This window comes from Sarcophilus harrisii, chromosome 3 (genome assembly GCF_902635505.1).
Source record: "Sarcophilus harrisii chromosome 3, mSarHar1.11, whole genome shotgun sequence".
Lineage (NCBI taxonomy): Eukaryota > Metazoa > Chordata > Mammalia > Dasyuromorphia > Dasyuridae > Sarcophilus > Sarcophilus harrisii.
The window spans coordinates 246,977,343-247,001,033 of NC_045428.1; the positions used below are offsets into that span (position 1 = coordinate 246,977,343).

The 23,691-nt window shown below is 34.6% G+C and overlaps 2 long non-coding RNA genes across 2 annotated transcripts in view; one reads left to right on the forward strand and one right to left on the reverse strand.

Moving 5' to 3' along the window:
- Positions 1–9,946, reverse strand: part of LOC116422345 — a 68,237-nt gene extending 58,291 nt beyond the window's left edge. The window contains exon 1 of the long non-coding RNA XR_004232939.1: positions 9,178–9,946. This is a non-coding gene — a long non-coding RNA (uncharacterized LOC116422345). The remainder of the gene's footprint in view (positions 1–9,177) is intronic.
- The window catches only part of LOC116422344, a 38,785-nt gene that overhangs the window by 10,398 nt on the left and 4,696 nt on the right, over positions 1–23,691 (forward strand). The window contains exon 4 of the long non-coding RNA XR_004232938.1: positions 18,277–18,421. This is a non-coding gene — a long non-coding RNA (uncharacterized LOC116422344). The remainder of the gene's footprint in view (positions 1–18,276; positions 18,422–23,691) is intronic.

A 23,691-nucleotide genomic window follows, 5' to 3' on the forward strand; every position in this document is an offset into this window, starting at 1 on the left:
GTTCACACATTAGCATTGGGGATTCACAAGTCAGGATTCAGTCAGGAGATTCACAAGTCAGGAACCCATAATCCCACTCTCTTGGAGGAGGAGTCAACCATTGAGTTCACACCTCTAAAAGAGTATATAAAAGGACAAGCACTAGAGACTTTTGGGAGATGGAGAAGCCAGGAGTCAGTTGGGGAGATTGAGAAGCCACAAGGCAGAGTTGAGCTAGAGGCAGAAGCTGGAAGAGCTAAAGGACTAGCAACAAGAGCTCTTGGAACCAAGGAGAGAGATAGACCTCTAAGAAAACTAACTGGGCTATTTTGGAAGAGACAATAAAGGACTAAACTTTTAACAGCTGGCTGCATTTGAAGTGATTATTACTTTGAACTGAAACTAAGGCTGCCTCCAGAAAACCTCCCCAAGAAATCTGCTTCCAGAAAATGATCATATTTTAGAGAAAAGAACACTACACTGCCCACAGAGGAAACAAGATAAACAGCTTCATTCTGTTATTTATGTGGGGTTGGTTCAGTCCTGAGCTAAAAGAATTCCAAACTTATTTAATTAAAGAGACTCATTCAATTCTATTCACATTCCAGCCCAAACTGAAACCCAACTTGTAGATAAAAAGAGTCAACTTGAAACAATTCCTTGCAGAGGTTCTTACATGCCGTCCCATGCCATGCCATGCTATGTTATGCCATACTATGCCAAGGAAACCTCTGCTCACTGGAATAATATTCTCTTCTGGTGCTACCCTCTCTTTATCTTCACCTATTTCCCTAATGAGACTTTATGCCTCTCTGCCAGAACTCCTCCACTGAGGAATTCAGCCTTTCTATTCTTGCTTAGTAAAGGCTAACTTCCCAATGTCAATAATAAACCTCTTTTACCAGTCTAGCCATTTCGGGTCTATAAATTCCTTTACAGAGAACCTCTGCGCCATCAGAAGGGGGTTCCCCCAAACTCCCTACCCTTGTGCTGAATCCCAAGGGGTGTAGGAGAGCCAAACCTTTCCATTTGATTCCCTGAACCCCAAACCTTCCACTAGACCTTATCATTTAACTCCCTGACCACCAGAAACCTTAATCTCATTTTGGTTCCCTAAATCTAGACCTCATCATTTGGTTCCCTGAAAGGGAACCCCAAAACCTAAACCTCATCAATTATGACTCTTTTTAAAGAATTTTTTTTAAAAAATTATACTTTAAATAATTGGAGAGACATTCAGAACTTATGGCTGAGCAACACCACAATATTACCTAAATAAACTTACAGATTTTCTGTAATACTAATTAACTTATCTATTTTATAGAGACAGACAAAATAATAACAAAATTCATTTGGAAAACAAAAGGTCTAAAATCTAAAAAGAAAATGCCTCTGACCTGTAATCATCCAAGATTTTTATGATTTGGTGTATTTTATTAACAAGCCATGTAAGCTCCTAAAGAGCAGAGACACAAATCACAAGACTCTGGAAACGTTAACCCCAAATTGATTTATGGCTAAGCAAGCTTTAAGTGACTGGAATAATAGATCTCTCAGTAAAATATCTAGTTCCAGAGGAAGAAAACAAGAGGAGTCATGATCTAAGGGAAATTCTCATCCCCTCCATCTACCAATGAGAGGGAAAAAAAGGATTGATTTGTAAGGAATGAACAAATCCAAAATCACAAAAGCAGAGATTAGTTTTTTGTCTCTTCAACCAACCTTGCCAGAGCAGAACATCTGTTGGTTACAAGCTACTTAATTTCAATTATTTATACATTAACCTCAAGTAGTTTGTTGAATTGAACTGAAATTTTATTATTTCTCAGGATCACATAACTAGTTACTGACAAAGAACTAAAATCTCACTCAGACTTTTACTTGTCAGCTTAATGTCCTTTCTATTACTCCATGCTCCCATCTTAATTAATCTTCCATATACATTTATTTCTTGAACTTATTCTCCTACTCAAAAAAAAGTCCAGTGATGCTTCATTATATATGGGGTAAAATCTAAGATTTTTGTCTCTCTCTCCTACTTAAAAGTTTGTGATATTAATTTTAAAAACTCCAAAACTTTAAAAATCTTTGATAATTATAGTTCAGAGCTCCCCAAGGCCTGGATGAAACCCAAGTCATTTTAGACTGAAGAACTCAATTTACCTTCACATCTAAACACAAAATTATCTCTGACTATTCCTTTCTTCCAGCCTGGTCTCATTGTATTCTCCCAATAATGCTTTAAAAAATTAATTCATGATTTAAGCCTGTTAATTCTTTTATTAAATAGGTATAATAATATCCACAAGCAGATAGGTGGGGGCAGTGATTATAGCACTGGGAAGACTCATCCTCATGAGTTTAAATTCCTGCTCAGAAACTAGCTGTGTGACCCCAAGCAAGTTATTTTAGTTTACTCATTTGTAAAATGAGTTGGAAAAGGAAATGGTAAGTCATACCAGTATCTTTGCCAAGAAAACCTCAAATAGTATCATGAAGAGTTGGACACAATGGGAAAAAAATGAATAGCAAAAAATGAAAGTAGAACCCAAACAGCAATATATGCACTAACATAAAAAATACAATGATAAAAGCATTCAGAGTAATGGAAGGACCAATCAATTCCAAGGTATTATGGATAATGAACCATACTTCCTTCCTTCAACAGAAAGAAGATAGACTGTGTTTGGGAAATAAAGAATATGCTCTTTTATTTTCCTTCTCATTTTTTTTCCTGTTTGATTTGATTTTTATTATGCAGCAAAATAATTGTATAAATATGTATGCATACATTGGATTTAACATATTTCTACCATGTTTAGCATATATTTGGATTATTTGCCATCTAGAGGAGGAGGTGGGAGAAGGAAGAGAAATTGGAACACAAGATTTTGCATAGGTTAATATTGAAAAGTAATCCATGCATATGTTTTGAAAATAAAAAGCTTATAAAATAAAAAAGAATATGCTCTTGGGAATTGTCAGTGTATTAGTTTGTTTTGCATAATTGTAATTCTGTGTTACAAGAGAGAGTTAGTTCTATCCAGGGGTGGAAAAGTTTTTGGAGCAGTACAGTAATGTGTAAATGTGTGGTACGTGTGTGTGTTTAAGCATCAATAGAAGAGGGACTACACTTTGGTTTTATATTTTAAAAATATAACAGGCCAGATTGTTTACCTAGTGCTTACTAACTTTAGAAACTAATATTATTGTTTTATCATCATCGTCTTCATGTTTCTTAGATCACTGTTAAGAGAACCCCTATCTGAAACATAAAATCTCCCTCTTTTGAATAATATTTATAAAACTATACATTGAGCTTCAAGCAAACTTTCCAGATCTAACACTTTTCAAAAGAATAGTAGTATAAGGAAGGTCTTCTTGGAGAAGGTGATTCAATGCTTCTTCTCCATATATGGTAGTATATCTTATTCAGGCTGTTGTTCCATGTTGGTTCATTTGGAAGATTACTTTAGTCTATTTAATTCTGAATCTCTTGTTCACTTGGCAGGAAAAAAAACACAGGCATGCTTAGGAGATTTAGTTTCTTCTGTTTAGGGAATAGAATAGAATTTCTTCCCAAATAACCATATATATATTTATGGAGAGAGAGAGAGAGAGAGAAAGAAAGAGAGAGAGAGAGAGAGAGAGAGAGAGAGAGAGAGAGAGAGAGAGAGAGAATGAGAGAGAAACCAGAAAATCCAGAAAATCATATAGATTGCCCAGGTTCCATTCATCTCATATCCAAAAAATGTTGTTTCTGAGACCTCTGGAAGCCAGAGGTATCATCAACCATATTTTTTCTCTCTTTATCTAAGTGATATATTCTCAAAATATATCCCTATATGTCTTAGGCCATGTCCATTGAAGTGGTGGGTATTTCTATTCATAATGAAGAGATTTAGACCAAAGCAATCATGTGGTTAACAACCATAAAGATTTCAATTTGGTTTTTGTTCAGGTAGTCTTCTCATTGTTTTTCTCTCTTTCACAAATAACACATGGTAACCAAAAGTAGGAGAATAATTATGGGTCATGAGAAATCCCACTTGACCTTTCGGCAAAGTGGATGAAAACTAGAAGTGATTTAAATCATGGTTTGGCCTTTCTCTGCTAGCAATTGTAGGCACTGATAGAATCAGTAGACAGACAAAACAGTTGCTGGATGTCAGACTTGAGATGTTCATGACATTTTGAGGTTCAGGCAAGAAGGAATAACTATTTGATTACATACCATACCCACAGAAATGTCATAACTATTTCAAACTTGGGGAGAGAAGGGGAGAGGAGGAATGAATTTGGTAATATATACCTCCAACTATAAGACACAAAGAGAAAGGAAATAGTTGAATAATATGTAATGTCCTGAAATTCTTGACCCACTTATTCAATTTGGGATTTCCCAAATAGAAAGTCAGTTCAATTCAGATAGTATTTATAAAGTACCAGTTATGTGCCTTGCAGTGTGCTAAGAAACTCAGAAAATAAAAAATTGGAGAACAAAAAAAAAATCTTTAATTCTAGAAAAGAATAATACTTATAGCTAACATTTCTACATAGCTTTATGGTTTGCAAAACTCCTCTTTGTTTCTATATGCATGTGTGTTGTTAGACAGAAAGAGATAGAGAGACAGAAAAAGAGAGAATGGATAAGGTATTTAGAATAATAAATGTACTAAATATACCCCAAATATCCATTTGCTCAAGATATCAAATATTTAGCTAAAGGAAAAGTATAACTAGGATTTAAACATGACATTTGCCTAGATGCAAGTAAGTAAAACAGTGGAAGCACTAGGTCTGAAGTCAAGACCTGAGTTTAAATCTAGTATTTATATATATATATATATATATATATATATATATATTGAAATAGTTATGAATAGTTATTAGAAATGACTATATATGACTTCAGACCTAGTGTGTGTGTGTGTGTGTATATATATATATATATATATATATATATATACACTGATATATATAATCTTGTGTTAACTGAGCAAGTCATTTCTCTATTTTTCTGTCTCAATTTTCTCATTTGTCCAAAGGGGGTCACATTCAAAAAAGAAAATATATTTAAAACTCTTGGCAAACTTTAGAATGTTGTATAAATGTAAATTATCACATTATTTCATTCTTCTCATCTTTTGCATTTGATGGAGTTCAGAAAGAAATGGTTCTAGGACAAGTTTTATGTTTGATGTTTGATGTGAAGACTATTATGCAGGTAGATAAAATTATTGTTAAACTCCCTTGTACCATCTTTTTAGTGTCCCTTTTTTTAGGGGGGAGCACAGTTTGGGACTGTATTTTGAGAGCTTTTCATTTTACATAATTTGTAGCCGAGTTTTGTTTGGGTTCTTGAGTTTTGCTATAGTTGTTTAGTTATATCTGACCTTTTGTGGCCTCATCTGGAGTTTTCTTAGTAAAAATATTAGAGTGGTTGACTATTCCCTTCTCCAGATCATTTTACAGAAGAGAAAACAGAAAAGCAGGGGTAAGTGACTTGCCCAGTGTCATATAGCTACTAAGTGTCTGGAATTGGATTTGAACTTTGTTTTTCCTGACTTCAGGCCCGGTGCTAATTATGTCACCTAGCAGCCCTAGCTGTTATGATAATCCTGCTAAAACATGGTCCTGAAATTTTTGTGAATTAATGATACAGGATTCCTTCTGAATCTAAATATGGAAATAAATCTTCAATAAGTTTTTGAAGAATAGTGAAATCCTATTATATAATTTTGACTACTATATTGTGTCTGGGTATTCATTAAGTACAAAATTTTTGCAATCTCTAGCAATATGATGGGTTTTTTCACCATATTGTTGCAAATTCTGCATAAATCAATAAATCTGAGTTCCTTAAAAATGAACTTTTGGTAGTTTCAGGTAGTACTGACATGATCTTTTATCAGTATCATGTACCCCTGTAAAGAAGATCTACAAACAAAATCTGTGAACAAATCTGATTATCAACCGTTTTGTTTAGTTATTCTTTTTCAACATGGAGGGATTTTTTATTATATTTCTATATATTAGCTTTTTCATAGGCTCCATCCAATGATAAAACAATATCAGTTACATTTGATAGTTCTAGTGACAAATAAATACACATACATGCATGCATACATATATATGTGTATATATATATATATATATATTCAAACACACACACACACACACACACACACACATATATACATATATTAGCCTTTATTCCTTTGTGAAGTCAGATCTAGTCAGGATATATTTCTATAAATTTTTTATCTATTTGTCATGCAGTCTGAAAATATCTATCAGTCTTTTTCCTCCTTTTTAATACAGTGTTAATCTTAATATAGCTACCTTTTGATAGTGGGACCCATATTTTATTAATATTATATGACTTTGGGGGGAATACTTTATAAATCAATATATTGTCATCCATCTTGCTGTTCTAAGAAGTATGTTGTCTAGTATAGAAAAGATATAAATTACTCTTAATATGTTCTTCCTATTGATCTTCGACTTAAGAATGTCAATGAGTCTCTTCACAGACACAGTCATAATTCCCATTTGGTTCTATTGGACTTCCTAATTCAAGTTCAAAACCATTAGCTTCTATCATTCTTTAGCTTATATTGCCTTCATTATCCTTTGTCATACATTGAAATTCATTCTTTTTCAGGCCAAATGGAAATTGTATGTCATTGTAAAAAAATTTATATGAAACTTAAAAGCCAATAAATGTATTTTTTAAAAGAGCAATATCTTTTAGTTTTGGTTTTGACAATTGTTTTTACTATTATTATTTATCCTAAAAATCATTTTTGTATTTTGTCCAGTGGAGTTCTGGAATAGAAATATTCCAGATACAAATTGCTGTCATTTTATTATTCATTTATATTTAATGTTCTATGCAGTATTGTACAGATGGATGAACTAACTGCTCTTTGTAGCTGAAAAAAGTATTAGAATGTAAACTCCTTTTTTGTAGGTTCAGTGAAATTTTCTTCAGTATAATTCTAATAGTATACCAATCAAAATAGATAATGGGGATTTCAAGTCCTTTTTCACATAATCATCATCGCCACCACCATTACCACCACAACCATCATCATTTTTTATCAGAGGTATATCAGAGATAATTAAATTTGTATTTTGGTGGGATTTGTTTTATATTGAATCTGATTGGGCATATGGTATAAATGCTTATATAAATTTAATTTTAGCCAAACTACATTCCACTTTTTCAAGCATTTGTTAGTAAATTGGGTATCCTTCATCCAGAAGTTTGTGTCCTTAGGTTTATTAAACCCCATTCTACTTTTTCTCTTATTTTGCTTATTTAGTCTCTTCCATAGATCTACTTTTCCATTTTTCAACCAGTGCCAAATAATTTTGATGATTACTTCTTTATTCTATAGTCTTCCCTTAATAATTTGATTAGTATATACACAATCTATAATTTAGTTATCATCATTTTTATTTTAATGGTCTGCCCTAACCATGAGTGATTAATGTCTCCCAAATTTAGTTCTTTAAAGAAAGTTTTATAATTATATTTTTATTAGACTTGAAAGTGACAATTTGCATCACATACAAGATAGATTTTATTTCAACAATTATAGCCCCACAGAAAATACAATACATACAAACCATTAAAAGAAGCCCTAAAAGCCTTAAAAAGATGCAAGATATTTCTCTTTTCCTTCTGTGAATTCCGCCTTCCTCCCAGGGGAAAGATAGAATCTTCCAAAATCATAATACAGCCTGAGATTGAGATTTCAAAGGGAAGAAATATTTGCAGGAAAGGCAGCCCCTTTTTCCAAAGATCTTCTCATTCTGAATAATTAGTGGTAATCTGACACAATTAAGCCGATACTCTCAGCAGTTGTCAATTTGTACCACTCTTTGTCTTGTGCCCAATCATGTTTTATGCCAGAACCATTCCAGGGGAAGTTGAAACCCTATAAGGGCACCAACAAATGTTCTTCCTGGTGTCTTAGGAACAATATTACAAATAAAGGGCCTCCTCAAAAAGGAGAAACAAAAAAAGGTACAAAATGACCAATATGAATCAGATATAGGCAGGATAGCTTGTTCCTATATAAATGTAAATACTAAATATGAAGGATGCATCAACTTAATTTACATCAATAACTTAATTTACAACTGTGGTTATAATTGAGAAGCTAATATAATGTCTTTGTAATACACAGAGAAATTTTTCAATATTAATAATTAATCATTTTCTACTTCACCTTTGTTTTATATTGTATGATCAAATCCTGGTATAAGCCTATAACAAAATGCCGAATCTGAATATTGTGGGCCAGGATATTGGTAAAACTGGGATGATGAGGGTTAAAGTTCCCGATTTCCATAATTACTTACTTATTGGAATTGTTACAAGCAAGGAATTTTTGGTATAGACTTGAGGCAGGTTGAATTGATTTTGCCCCCAAGGTGGTTTGATCTGGAATGCAACTGTGGGCCCTTTAGGCACAAAGAGTATAAAAGCAGATTTTAGGATTTTGGCCAAGAGCTCATAAGGCCTCAGGGAAGCTCTTTATCAGCTCTTTTTAGCCTTCTTGCCAGTAATAGCTATCTTCCTAAACTACTTTTTAACAGCCTTAAAAACTGTTTCTATCTGAGGTATTAAGAAATGATTTTTGGAAAAAAGAACTATTTGAACCCTTGAGCTATGTACCAGCTGTGTTATGGCAATCTGGACATTGGATCTCTTTCTGGTGGTCTCTCTATGATACAAATGATTCCTCTGTAATGCCCCCTAGAGAAAGTGGCTGCCATTTTGCCAGAAGATGGTGCCATTTGTGGCAAATCCATTCAGTTCTTACGGTAACTGGTGGCACAATGGATAAAGTACAATACTTGGACTTATGAGGTCCTAAATTCAAATTCTCTCTTACTAGGTATGTGACAATTTACCTTGCCCCAGGCTCTTCATCTGTAAAATGAGAGTAATAACAACACCTATCTTACACAGTTAATGTAGAGATAACATGTAAAACTCTTTGCAAACCTTAAAGCATTGTGTAAAAGCTACTTATTGTTGCTCAAAGAATGGAGACATAAAAGGGAATTAAAGGAAGCCAAGAAATCAAGAGCTAGTTCATTGTTTAAGCCCTTTAGTGTTAGTTACCGTATTAATGGGACCACTAAGACACTAGGGTAGAGAAGGATAGCATCCCTTACCAGAGATAACCCCTTGTCATCTGGTGAGCAACAGCTAATTTACCCCAGCCAGAACCTTGCATTTCTTTTCCAAGGTCCTCTGACTCATCAGCTATTCCTGCTCTGTAGCCAATTAGGGATACTCTCAGTGATGATTCACAATGGCCTCCAGCCAGCCAGTTAGGACACTCTTAGTGATGAATCATACATGTCCAGAGCTCTCACATGATCTTACAGGATGCAGGCAGGGAATAGCCACACTTGCTCCATACAATTCATGTTACAGCAATAGTAGAGAAAAGCTCTTTCTCTGCTACTTCTCTATGAGGAACACATGATGGTTATTCTTTTTTTTTTTGAAAGGGGCTAGATACTTTCATAGCTTTCATAGAACTCTTCATTTTCTTTTAAGAAACTGAGGTCTACAAATTCTTTAGCTTCAAACCATTGCTGTTAGCTTTTACCATCTCTTCAACCCAGTGATTTCTCTTCTGCTTGGTTCCTCTTCTTATGACTTGGAGCCATGGTTCAGAAAGGTCCTGCTGATGCTTCTCTGTAATTAGCAACTCTGGGAATAAGAGGTACCCTTTGAGAGGGAAGGAGGAGAGAAATGAATAAGTTTCTAAAGAGGTCAGAAGAAAACTGAATAAGTCTCTAGCCTCTGATCTCTGACTCCCTCTATATTTCTTTTAAATCATTTTATTTAATAGGTCTAAATTCAAGAATAAGGGTCATATCTTTATAAGGAGGGAGGATATGTGTTCCAGAATGAAAGCAAAAGTTGAAGGTTTGCTTCGAGTGAAAGATAATCATTGAAAGGCAAAATTGCCTTAAATGTAAAGAAATATTTCCCACCCTAGAAGGACTGAAAGGTGTGAATCTCTTAATTGTATATGAAATCAGTGTCCAGACAACGAATATATCTCCAGGAAGTAGATTGCATTATTAACCCAGGAATCCCTAGCCCCTCAACTATATTAGATGCCCAGGGAGCTTGGAAGATGGAAATGATTGAACTAAACTAATTTCCTTAAGTTATTTTAAAATACTTTTTTAATTGATGTCTTCTGTTTTTTACTTCCTTATTAACCCCAGTCTTTCTCTTCTTTCTCCCTCTTCGGGAGAGCCATTCCATGTAATAAATAGTATTTAAAAGGGGAGGAGGCAACAATCAGCAGAATGATTGATAAGTTGAAAAAGTTCAAATATGTATGTACTGTGAAACACCCGTGGACTTCCCTTCTCCACAAAAGGACAGACTAGAAGTGTCCTTTCAAGTTTTCTCATTCCAATTAAGCTTGAACTTTATAATTTTGTTGTTATATTCATTCTTAAATTAATTTTCAATTTCAGCTATTATTTAAAATGGTTTAAAATTTTTATTAAAACTTTTTATTTACAAAACATATGCATGGGTAATTTTTCAACACTTATCTTTGCAAAACTTTTTATTTCAAATTTTTCCCTCTTTCCTCCCACCCCCTTCCCTAGCTGGCAGATAGTCCAATACATTTAAATATGTTAAAATATATGTTAAATCCAATATATGTATACATATTTTTACATTTATCTTGCTGCACAAGAAAAATTGGATCTAGAAAGAAAAAAAACCTGAGAAGGAAAACAAAATGCAAACAATAACAGAAAAAGTGAAAATGCTATATTGTGTTCCACATTAATTCCCATAGACCTCTCTCTGGTTGTATATGTCTTTCTTCATCACTGAACAATTGGAACTGGTTTGAAATGGCTTAAGTTTAATGTCACATGGAGTTACTTGTTTTGAGACTTGAAGATTTGTCAAAGGAGAGGTATGCCTTCTATTACCACTTGCTTTGAGGTAACAACCAGAACTAAGATTCTGAGAATTTCCAGAAAAAAAAACTTTTTACAATCCTTAACCAACTTAGCCCAGTTCAGCTTAGCCCAGTCCAGGAGTATATTGGCCCATCCAACCTGAAACACTACACCCATAAGAATAAGCCTAGCTAACATGCTGGCCAAACAGACCCTGTGTCCTTTAAAGAATCAACCCAGATGAATACCAGGGCAATTTGTAGCAAACTTCATTAGGAACCTCTAGAGGAAGAAAGGACATCAAAGACCTGCAATTCTGGATTTCTGAGTTGCCTTGGCCACCTCTGTTCCCTACAGATTTCCTTCAATATCATTATACTAACTTTATGCTCTCTCTTCCTGGACTCTCAGAAGATTCCTATCCCTATTTTGAGGGAGTAATGCTATGTAACTTCTGTTTTTGCTATGGCACATGAGCAAATGCCTTTGCTAAAAACAGCCTTTTCAAGGAATTGGAAATTGAGTGGATGCCCCATCAATTGAGGAATGACTGAATAAATTATGGTATATGAATGTAATAGAATATTATTGTTCTATAAAAATGATGAGAAGTTTGATTTCAGAAAAATCTAGAAAGACTTAGATGAACTAATCCTGAGCGAAGGGCACATTGTACACAGTAACAAGATTATGTGATGATTGACTGGGATGGACTTGCTCTTCTCAACAATGTAGTGATTCAAGGTAACTCCAATAGACTTGGGATGGAGAATATCACCTGTATCCAGAGAGAGAATTGTGGAGACTGAATATGGATCGAAGCATAGTAGTTTCATGGGTTTTTTTTGTTTGTTTCTCGTGGTTTTTTCCCCCTTTTGATCTGATTTTTCTTGCACAACATGACAAATATGGAAATATTTGTAAAAGAATTGCACATATTTAAATGAACAAATGGGAAGGAAGGAAGGAAGGAAGGAAGGAAGGAAGGAAGGAAGGAAGGAAGGAAGGAAGGAAGGAAGGAAAAAAAATTTAGAACACAAAGTCTTACAAAAATGAATATTGAAAAGTATCTTTTAATTGGAAAAATTAAATACTATTAAAAATTAAAAGAAAAAAAAAGAACTGAGCCTATTAACTGAACTAATATTTAGGAAGATAGCCCCTGAAATGAGCATTCCAAAAGACCACCCTCTGGAAACCCAGCTTTGTCACTGATGGTATGAATTGAGTGAGTCCGTGAATGCCATAAAGGGCATTAAATTTACAACAGTTGACAGTAGCCTAGACTCAATTAAATAATCTTAATATACTATGACCTAATCAACTGCCCTCAATGGATTTTTGAGGGTACTTTTCATCCTGCTTAAGATGCTCAAGATGCTGTGATTAATCAAAAACCCATAGGAAATATTAACAATTGTTCCAAATAAAGGCCCCTTCCTTCATTTTGTTAAACAGACTTACTTCAGGTCACATCTTATTTTCTACTTAATGATTTTTTCCTAAAATTTAAGCATAGAAAAAATTATAGTTAATTTAATTCTCTGATTCTGAGTGCTCCAAATTTTGCCATCATAATAAAACATTAATATAGCTGTCTCACTTAAGAGCAACACTTGCAGAAATCTATTTGAAAACAAACAAGTTTGTAGCTTTTGGCAGAGGAGCTTGAGCAAATATGGGAACTGAGGAAAATAAAAAACAAAGCTATTGGATTTTTTCCCATAGTCTATCTAGCTAGAATTGTTTCAGAACTAGAGATGTATTATGTTTTGGTATCAGATGGTAAGGGAGTATTCCTAGACAGACACTGTTACTATCAGGAAGTTTCCAACTCAACAATTGATTATCATAATACACTTGGTCATTAATGTCCATGTGTCACTAGCATTATAGGTTTAAATTGGGTTTAGCTGAAATTGAATAATTAAACTTTGAATTGTTTTAATATTAAATTTCTCTGATTAGATAATGAAAAGAACATTGGATTTAAAGTAAGAAGACAAATATGTCTGTCTATCCCTATTATGCACACAATTCCTATGTGGCCTTGAGCAACTTCTCTTCTTTAGAAACTCAGTTTCCCCATCTGAAAAATGAAGAGACACATGGTTTTAAAGATATTTTACAATTCTAAATTATATAATCCTTTGACAATGAAGTTTTTTTTTAAAAAAGACATTGCCTCTTTCATGTTCTGTCCTGAAATCAGGTTGATATGTCTCCTGGGCATAACTGAGTAGGTTTATTTCCTTCCCAGAACCAAGGTGGTAGATTCATGTTTGTGTCAGAAAAGAAGCTAGAAACATATCTGAAGTAGATCAGGCCTCTAGTGCTAAATCTTACTGGTGACACATTCCTAATCCCAGGAAATGTAGAATCCTTAATTGGTCATTTATAAACTATTTTTGCCTGGTAGTGATTGACTGTGATAATGGCTACAAATAATACTCAGAAAAGCTATAGGGATTATGCAGTAGACTGCAGTAGCAGTAGATTGTGCAGCATGGCCATATCTTTAAATATATATTCTATTCTCCATCTCTAGTCTATAACCTCTCTATGAAGATGTAGGAAAAATTAGTTCATCACGGGTCTTTTGGAGACCTGATTAATCATTGCATAAATCTTAAGTCTTCCCAAGTTATTTTGTTTACTATGTTACTTCATTATAGCATTTTTTTTCTCTTGATTCTATTCATTTCATTTTATACAACTTCATATCTTCCTCCTTTCTCTAAAAGTATCCCTTTTGTCATTTCTTACATCAAAAGAACATTCCATTCCAGACAATTCAGTCATTATACAATTCATGTGCCGGGCATTGTATTAATTGTTTTACAAATATAATCAGAAGAACTTTTACAAGTTTTATTTTGGATATATTATTACTTTAAAAGAAAAACAAGATGTACATAATAGCTATTCACAGTGACCATGTCATTTTCCCTGCTCCCCCCCAGTTCTACTCTGTACATGGAAATGTTCCCTTTATTTCATGTTTATAAAGTTCTGAATATTAAAGAAAATAAATGACAAGGATGGCATGTGCATGTTCATATCCTTTGGCCTTTTACCTATTGAGGACAATCTACTCATTTTACAGATAAGGAAACTAGTTTTGTCCAAAGTCCAAAAGTAGTAAACAGCACTTTGGAATTATACTGAGATCCTTATACTTTGAATTTTTCTAGTGAATAATACTGCCAAAATAATATAATGCATATGAAAAGGATTCCAAAAATGTCTTGTAAATACAACTTGCTATTGAAATTTCATTCAAAATCAAATTTAAAATCCATTTATTACGTGTAGAATATTGTTTAGAAGTATTGCAATGTATAATTTTCATTGACTGGGTTGTCTGAATGATGAACATGAATTGAAATAATCAGTATTATAATAACTTACATTCTCACGTAGAGACAGCACTTCTGTTGGATGTAGACAAAAGATTGTCAGAATTTTTAATTTACCTCTAGTTAGCATAGAAATGCTGTCTCTATATCAATAGAACTTTATTTTTAAAGTTTAAAAAACTTAATTTCAGTAGCAGCCCAATGACCTAAGTAGTATGAATATTCTTAATCCCCATTTTGTAAATCGCAGAATGTAAGAGCTAGAAAGTATATTAGAGATAATAGAATTCAATTCTGTCATTTTATAAGTGAGAAAACTGTGGTCAAGAAAAAGTCATACAAATATGAAAATATCTTAGAAGAATTGCACATGTTTAACTTATACTGTATTGTTTGCTATCTGGGATAAGGAGGAGAAGGGGAACAAGAGGGAGAAAAATTTGTAACACAATGTTTTGCAAAGGTGAATGTTGAAAACTATCTTTTCATGTATTTGAAAATATAAAATACTATTAAAAAAAAGAAAAGAAAAGGTCATAGTAACAAAACTAATCTAATGATAGATTCAGGTCTGAAACACTAGATAAGTTTAGTTAAATCTGGTTCTCTTTCCACTATCCCACATTCTTTTCTATAGTGAGATTTGGGAGCTTTATTCTATAGAGAGAATTCTAAATTTTATCTGCAATGACAAATAAGTATAGTAGAATTTTTTTAATGATTATCATTGCTTTTTTTTAACCTTCTTCTTCCTCGGATCTACTGCAAGTAGAATCATTTTTTAAATTATTTACCATCAGATCCTCTAAATACTGGAGAGAAGTCTAAAAATGCTGTTCTACAACCAACCAAGAAGACATAGACTGCATCCCCTTTCCAGTAAAATTTAATTTGTATAATATCTTCCATACAAACTGTGCCTCACACTTTTCAGATTTAAAATAGTAAATAATAATAGAGGGAGAGAGAAATTATAAGGTACAGAGCTAGGGAACAAAAGATTTATTTTCAGAAGGAAATCAGTGAGGCAGAAAGATGTCAGAAGACTGTTCCAGATGGAGCAGAAAGATGTGAGAAGAGTGTTCCAGATGGGAAGAACTGCAAATTGAAGGTTCTTCCAGTGCCCACATGATGTACAATAACCTAGAATTGACTACTGACAGGAGAGGTAGATGCATTGATTCTCATAGTAGCACAGTATCCAGTATTGGATTCAGCTTTAGAGGACATGAGTGAAAATTCTGGCTCTTCACTTATTAAGTGTTACTTTGGGCAAAGCATATAATTTCTCTGGGATTTTATTTACTTTCTTGTAAAATGAGGGGAACCTCTAAGGTCATTTCCTTTTCTAAATCTATGATATGTTATCCTTGCGTTGCTCCAACAAGAACAAGAATCAGCAGAAGGAGAATATAAGAGGTGGCAGATTTCTAATGTAGCCTTCTCTTTTTAGTAAGGGTATTCCTTGATTTGCAGATATTGGGGTGAAGTATTATATTTTTGTGGGGGTTTTGCAAATTAAAGGTTTGGGGGAGAGCATTCTGAGAAGATGGCAAAGTAGTAAGGCACAAAACTGTGCCTTAGAGTGAACATAGAGCAGCTAAAAACAAATAGGAGTTGGGGCAGAACAGTGATTCTCTTGAGACAATCAGAGGAGATCCAAAGAAAGATACCAAGACAGAGTAAAAAAAACCTCCAGGTTAGTTCCACTTAAATAGGCAGTGAGCCATGGGGCCTCTTTGAGAGACAGTCTCAGTCTAGCCACAGAAAGGTCAGAGATCTCAGTTAGAGAAAATTGGGGGAACTGCTTATAAGAAAGGTCAATCTCAGCTGTGCTTTGGAGATGTCACCTGGGGCAAGAAGAAAGCAGCACAAGCCCCATGAGTGCAGAAGCAGTGAGACAAGGATGCTGCTGGTTGTGGATGTTTATAGGATAGCAGAGTTCTTAGTTTGGGATTCTAGGTCAGGAGGAAAAATTGAAGAAAAACTTGAGGTCAGAGGCACTATCCTTCCTCCCTACCCCAGGACTAGCTGGCTACATTCACAATCTCTTACAAATTTAAAAAAAAATGAGCAAGCAAAGGAGAAAGAATCTAACTATAGAAAGATACTATGAGAATAAAGAAGGGAGTCAATCTTCAAAGCAGTATATTAAAGTTTTTTTTTAAAGCCTTTCTTACCCCAAAGAGCAATATTAAATGGTTACTTGTCTAAAAAGAATTCATGAAGAACTCAAAAAAGACTTTAAAAGTCAAATAAGAAAGATTGAAGAAAAAGGTTTTTTTAAATGATAACAACCCAAGAAAAACAAAAAGAGTATGAAAAGAAAGCCAGCCACCTAAAAAAAGAGATACAGAGGCTTAAGGAAGAAAATGACTCTGAAAATTAGAATCGGGCAAGGATTAGAATAGGGCATTAGAATCAGTGAGGCAATAAAATATCAAGAAATAATAAAACAAATTGAATGAAAAAATAGAAGAGAATTTGAGACATCTCTTAAGAAAAACAACAGATATGGAGAACAAATAAGAAAAGAAAATATAATAACAATCAGACAACCTGAAAGCTATGACTAAAAAGAGAATCTGGACACAATAATTCAAGAAAATTGTTCTGAAATGTTGGAACAAGAGAGGGAAATAGAAGTAGGAAAAAATTTACCAATAACAACCTGTAGGAGATACTATAAGGAAAACCTACAAGAATATTATTGGTAAATTTTGAAACCCCCAGGTCAAAGAGAAACATTTTATAACAACAAAACAATTTAAATACACTGGAGCCACAATCAGAATCATATAAGCCTGTCAGCAGCTACAATTAAAGACTGCAAGTCTTGAAATACCATGTTTCAAGATCTATAAAAATAGGGTTGCAACCAAAAATATTATATTATATATAATTAAGTATAATATTGAACAAAAAAAGAACATTCAATGAATTGCTAGGTTTTCAGGAGCAAACAAACCTAAACTTAATAGAAAATTTGTTATGTAAGAGTCAACATCAAAGACTAATTTCAAGGGACTCAATAAGGACAAACAGTTTATGTTTCATATGTGGAAATATAAACTATATGTCTAAGATTGTCATTAGTAATTGAGTAGGTCAAAAGAAATATTGGAATAGAGCTGAGTATGATGTGATTTAAAAAAACATGTAGGAAAAGGTAAAAATAGTAATCTTTCTACATGGTGAGGTGAGAGAGCAATAATTGACAGAGGAATTAGATAGAAAAGGAGGGATGGTAATTCTGAAATTCTACTTATATCAATTAATGGGTTATAGAGGAAACAATACATATATGTCCAGAAGAGTGTAAATCCATCCAAAATTTATAAAGAAATAAGAGGGAGAAGGAATAGGATAAGATAGGGTGCAGAAGTATGTATAAATCAATGACAATGGGATAAGGTGTATAGACTAATGGGAATGTAATACAGAGGGAAGGAAAGGATAGAAAGAGAATATAAGGGAGGAATCCTCAGGACCATGCATATATATAAGACTGCAAACTTAATATACAAATATTGTATGTATTCTGACTACTCTTCCAACCAAGCTATTCCCATTTCTCTCTCTCTTCTCTTACTTCCCTATACTCTAAGCATCAATATTGAAATTAGGCCAATTAATAGCAATACAATGGCCTCTAAGAGTTTAAATGAAAGGAAGAGTCAATTGATATGGCAAACTTCATTTTTGTCTTATTTTAAGAAATTGCCACAGCCACCCCAATCTTAAGCAACACCACCTGATCAGTCAGATCCTCCATCAAGAAAAAGATTATGTATGACTCATTGAAGACTCAGATGATGGTTTAGCAATAAAATAATTTAAATTAAAGTATAGATTTTTAAGACATAATATTATTGCATACTTAATAGTAACCCTAATTTTTATATGCACTAGGAAACAAAAAAATTGCGTGACTTACTTTTTTGTGATTTTCACTTTATTGCAGTGGTCTGGAACCAAACCCAGAATATATCTGACATAACCCTATTTAAGGAGATGATGTTTTTCTTTTATCAAAAATACAGCCTCCAAAGTGCTTGGATTTTTGCTATAGAGAAGATCTGTGATTTCCTGATATAGGAAACTTTCTGGTGAGTACATACTGTTTATTAATGCTACTCATCAAGTTCCAGGCAATTTAGAATGTTAGAATTATCTAGAATAGAGATGTCAAAACCTCAGTTGTGTCTGATAGCAGAAAGCAGATTAAAATATAATTGGAAAATATTTAACAAAATAAATAAAAATACAATAAAATATGGATAAAAATAATTTCTGGTTTTCTAAGTCAGTATGCCACTGGCAAGGATCATATAGAATCATATAGATGGGAGCAGCACCAACCTCGGACACTTAACTCTTTCCAGCTGTGTGACCCTGGGCAAGTCACTTAACCCAACTGCCTCAGACAAAGAAAAAAATTATATAGAAATGCTATATGATTTTGACATTGTTGGTCTAGAGCACTGGAATAGAAATAATTTGCTCAAGATCAAACAACCAGTATAACTTGGGAGTAGCACTTGATTCCAGTTCTTCCATTATTTAATGCCTCCCATGCAGACTTTGTTGCTGTTCAATCATTTTTAGTCATGTACACATCTTCTTGACCCTATTTAGAGTTTTCTTGGCAAAGATACTGGAGTTCTTATGCATTTCCTTCTCTAGTTCATTTTACAGATGGGAAAACTGAAGAAACAGGGTTAAGTGACTTGCCTAGGATCACACAGCTAGTCAGTGTCTGAGGTTGAATTTGAATTCAGGAAGATAAGTCTTCCTGACTCTAGACCCAGCACTCTAGCTGCCCCTGTCATGCTGACAGATAAGCATAATTAAAATAGAAACATGAGACAAATGTGTAAAAAGCACTGACCATGACTTCTTAGGTGCCCTTTTGTACTGGCCAAAATCCATCTGCAACCAAGCCAGAGAAGATCTTGCATGAGAGATGGGGGTGTATAAGAATAATAGCTATTAAAAAAATTTCTGATTTCTGGTTCAAACTTAGAAGTTAAAAAGGAAAATATCTCACCTTACCCTGAGAGCCCCCAGACTAACTTTAATTATCTGGGAATAGTAGTGGAGACTAAAGAGTTGCCAAAATAGACAGATATTGTTTTGTAGACTATGTTGAAGAATTTATACCCCATGTAAAGTCCTAGTAAAGCAAAAGTCCATCAGAAAACAGGGCCAATAAACCTAAGTGGGAACATACCCAGTGACTCGGTGAAACCTATGGATAGTAGGAAAAGTCCAACAGAGACAATATGCCCAGGAAGGAACAGGACCAATGAGGTGAAAGGAAAGGAACAAGCATTTCTGTAGCACCTATTATATATAGCACTTCAATAGCTCAGCCCTCTATCCACCTTGCTACCTAGCTGCCCCAAGTGAAATAGCATAATCATCCTTCAGTGGGAGATATGAATTATTTCTCATCTATTTCACATGTGTGAGCCCCTCATGCATGTTCCCTGTGATTATTCAGTCTCACACTGATGGTATATATATTTGTGAGAAAGGGTATATTAAAGGGATTTGCAAATCCTTTGAAACTACTTCATCAAATACTTTCTTGAATTAAAGATGTTCTCTGAGTTTCTAGATAACAAAGTAAATGCATTGGTGATGGTTCATGAGCTATTGTTTTGAATGGATATGGACTCACAGAGTACCTTGAACCTGGATAATTATTCTGGTGATTCCACTGTGAGAAAGGACTTCCACAAGCTCTACATTAGCTTTGAGGGGGGGAACCCAGCACCCTCTGTGGTTTACTCCTCCAACTTGATCACACTCCACCTTAAAATGACCAAAAATCAGATTCTAGGCTAGTCTATGAATGGCTACTATTACTGTATTTCACAAGCCCCCACTGGAGGCTTCCACTTAACAATTAGCCAGTAGACATAATATGATCTCAACAACATTATTAAGAAAATATAGTAATAGCGACAAAATGTTTTCTCTGTAAATCTGAGCACAATTGTCTATAAATACAGAGCCTACAAGGGAGTACAAACTTTTTGAATAATGATAAGGCACACATTCAGATAATGCGTATGGTCAAGACAAGTCAGTGCTCTGGTATTGCCTGACCTTAAAGTCTTTTTTCCCCTCATTCAATTCTTTCTGTGGTCCAGCTCCAAATTGCCAAAACTAGTTCTCAAGAGTCCACAAGTAGCTTTCTTCTCTGCTGAGGATTTAGACTTTTTGAAGCTGCTTTCAGCCTGGAGTGAATGTTTCTATGGAGCTGTGACTCTCTGGAGATTGTATATTGCTACTCCCTCAACTATGTCTCAAGGTCTTTTGAAATTACTCTCAAATTTCTGGATAGGATGACTCATTCTGATCAAATTGCTCCCCTGCTATGCACAATGGCTAATGCAAGGGGAGAGAAATTTCTCTCCTCTCCAATAAAGCAATTCCTTCTTGAATACCATATTCTTCATCAATTGCTGGCCTTTGCCTAACTCACTTCAGAGCTAGCAGTTTAGTCTTTTAAGTGACCTTGAGATATGGCCTATTTTTTACCCAGCCGGATGATATAAATAGTTTGCCCTTCAATCAGAGAAAAATCTTCACACTTTCTAAAAGGATAGCTGGGTGTTAACACCTTGATGATATATTAACACCTCTTCCATCTCTGATTATATTCTGTGACAGAGGAAACTTTTAACAACTGATATTCTCTCTTCCCACTCATAATCACAGACAAAGAGGGATAAGGTACCTAACAGGCTTTTCTCTGGTTCAATTCCTTCATTACACAGAAGATCACAAAGCAACAAAGAAATCCATAAGTAACTGAGTTAAGACTGGAACTCAGCTCCTCTGACTACTCCAGAATCTATGCTCTGTCCAATATTTCATAGTTAACACACCAACACTTACTTTATTTGGAGAAGGGATTTGTGGAGATGAAGAAACACTGTTGTAATAATAATCACTTTTAAAAATGAACTTTTTATTTTCAAAATACATGCAAAGATAATTTTCAACATTCATCCTTACAAAACCTTGCACTTTTTAAAAAACAATTTTTTTTATTTTTTTTTTTGGCAAAGAAATTGGGGTTAAATGATTTGCCCAGGGTCACATAGCTAGGAAGTGTTAAGTGTCTGAGGCCACATTTGCACTCAGGTCCTCCTGATTCCAGGGCTGATTCTCTATCCACTATGCCATCTAGCTAAAATAGAGATGTTATATTTTTATATTTTCATGAAACTTGAGTTCATTTGAGTATCCTTAAAAAGTCCCTTAGTAGTCATAGCAGGGTGTGAAGCATTGCTGTGTGTTCAGTTATTTTCAGTCATGTCTGACTCCCTGTGATCTCATTTGAGGTTTTCTTGGCAAAGATACTGGAGTGGTGCACCATTTCCTTCTCCAGCTCATTTTACACATGAGAAAACTGAGGCAAACAAAGTTAAGTGACTTGCTCAGGATGCCACAGCTACTAAATGTCTGAGGCGAGATTTGAATTCAGGAAGAGGAGTCCTCCTGACTCTAAGCCCAGCAATGCTCTATCGATTCTGGCCCTGCCAGAATCTGCCACAGTCAGAGAAGAGGTAAACTCTGAGACAGTTAAACTCAGTTCCCTTTTACAGTTAAAGTTAATGAAGACTAGCTATGAGAAGTCACCTACTTAAGACTAAAAATGGTTGATTAGACTGGAACCCTCATTCAATCACTATCAACTTCTGCTTCACAGTAAATCTCTTCATCTCAGTTTTTCAATCTTCTGACCTTCAGAGAAATCTGGCTTTTTGAATGGGTACATCCAAAGCTTCTTTTTGTAACACACAATGCATTGGACCACTTGGAAAAGACAGCGTACTTCTAACTACCTCCACTCCAACTCCTGCTTCTTCTAGACCTTTTCTATCACCTTCATTCAGCATTCCAAAAGGAGCATGAAAAGTTGGACATGACTATTGAACCAAAGCAGCAAATTTCATTTGGGCCTTCACAGTTCCAACACACTTAGCACAGTGACTAAAATACAATAGATCTTTCATAAATGCTTTTTGACAGATTTTGGGGGTTAATGATCATCCTTTGATTTCCCCAATTGATCCTTTTGCTGGCTTTCCCATAACAGTTGTTCTGAACCTCTTTTCTCCACAAGCCACCATCATGGACATGCTGGCTGATTGCCTAAGCCTTTCTTTTGATATATGTTAAAAGTGTATATGCTGACAAATCTGCAACATATTATAGGAAAGGAATATGTTAGCAGGTCCCTACTAGAGTGTTGAGTAACAGCCAAATGTTATTGCTTGCTAGATAATTTACATGCATATACACAATCTATATATTTCTATATTATGTAATTATAGTTCTAGAATCTCTCAAAACTTAAAGACTGAAGCATTATTGATATGAATCTGAAATGGGACTTTTTTCTGTGCAAAAATTCAAAGTTGATAACCATCTTTGTTGCCAATGAATCCCTAATGAGCCATCTGAATGTTGCCATTTCCAACAAGTTGCTCTGAGAAAGCAAATCTCTTTACTGCTAATATAAGATAATGCTAATATGATTATCTTTTGTGCTTATTCCCAAAGGCATGGCATTGCAACACTCCACTCATTATTTAATGAGTTGCCAACCCTCCCCACAGCTCCCTCAACTCTCCAACTCTCCAATAGCATACCTGAAACCACAGGCCTTTGTACTTCCAGATCACTGGGATGCAGAGACACTAAGCTCAGAAATATCTGACTTCATCTCTGGATCTCCTAAGACCTCTACTTGCTTCAAAGAGTATTCTTCAATACATCTCATTAGGATTGTATAAGTTCTGGGTGTGGAGCCTGAATTCTTCTCTTTCCTATATATGGTGGATGTTTTTTCATAAAATCATTCTGAGGGTACTTGCCACTAAATGTAGGTCAGAACAATGTGATCAATTCCCCTTTTCATTTATTTCCTATGGACTCCTCGCAAAACAAAAGTCCTAACTCATTTTTAAGGTGCTAGTCTGGCTTCCTTCCCCAACCTCTTCCCTCCTTGATACCTCCCATTTTCTATTGAGTGCATTCCTGGTCAGCCAGCTTTGTAATCTTAGAAAAATTGTCAACTTTTATTTTGACTTTGCTGTCCCTAGCTAATCCTTTGCCAAGCAATACAGATTTTACTTCCACTTACTTGGCCACTGCCATTGATCTGGGTCTCATCAGCATTCTCCTGCAGTATTGTAATCGCTTCCTATTTGTCGTCCTTGCCTCTAGTTTTTCCCATCTCAAATCCAACCTCCACACAGCTGCCACATTAATCTTCTTGAGTCACAAGTCTGATTATGTCAGACTCGCCTACTCAGAGACCTTCAGTATCTCCCCAAGGCTTATGGGGGAACAA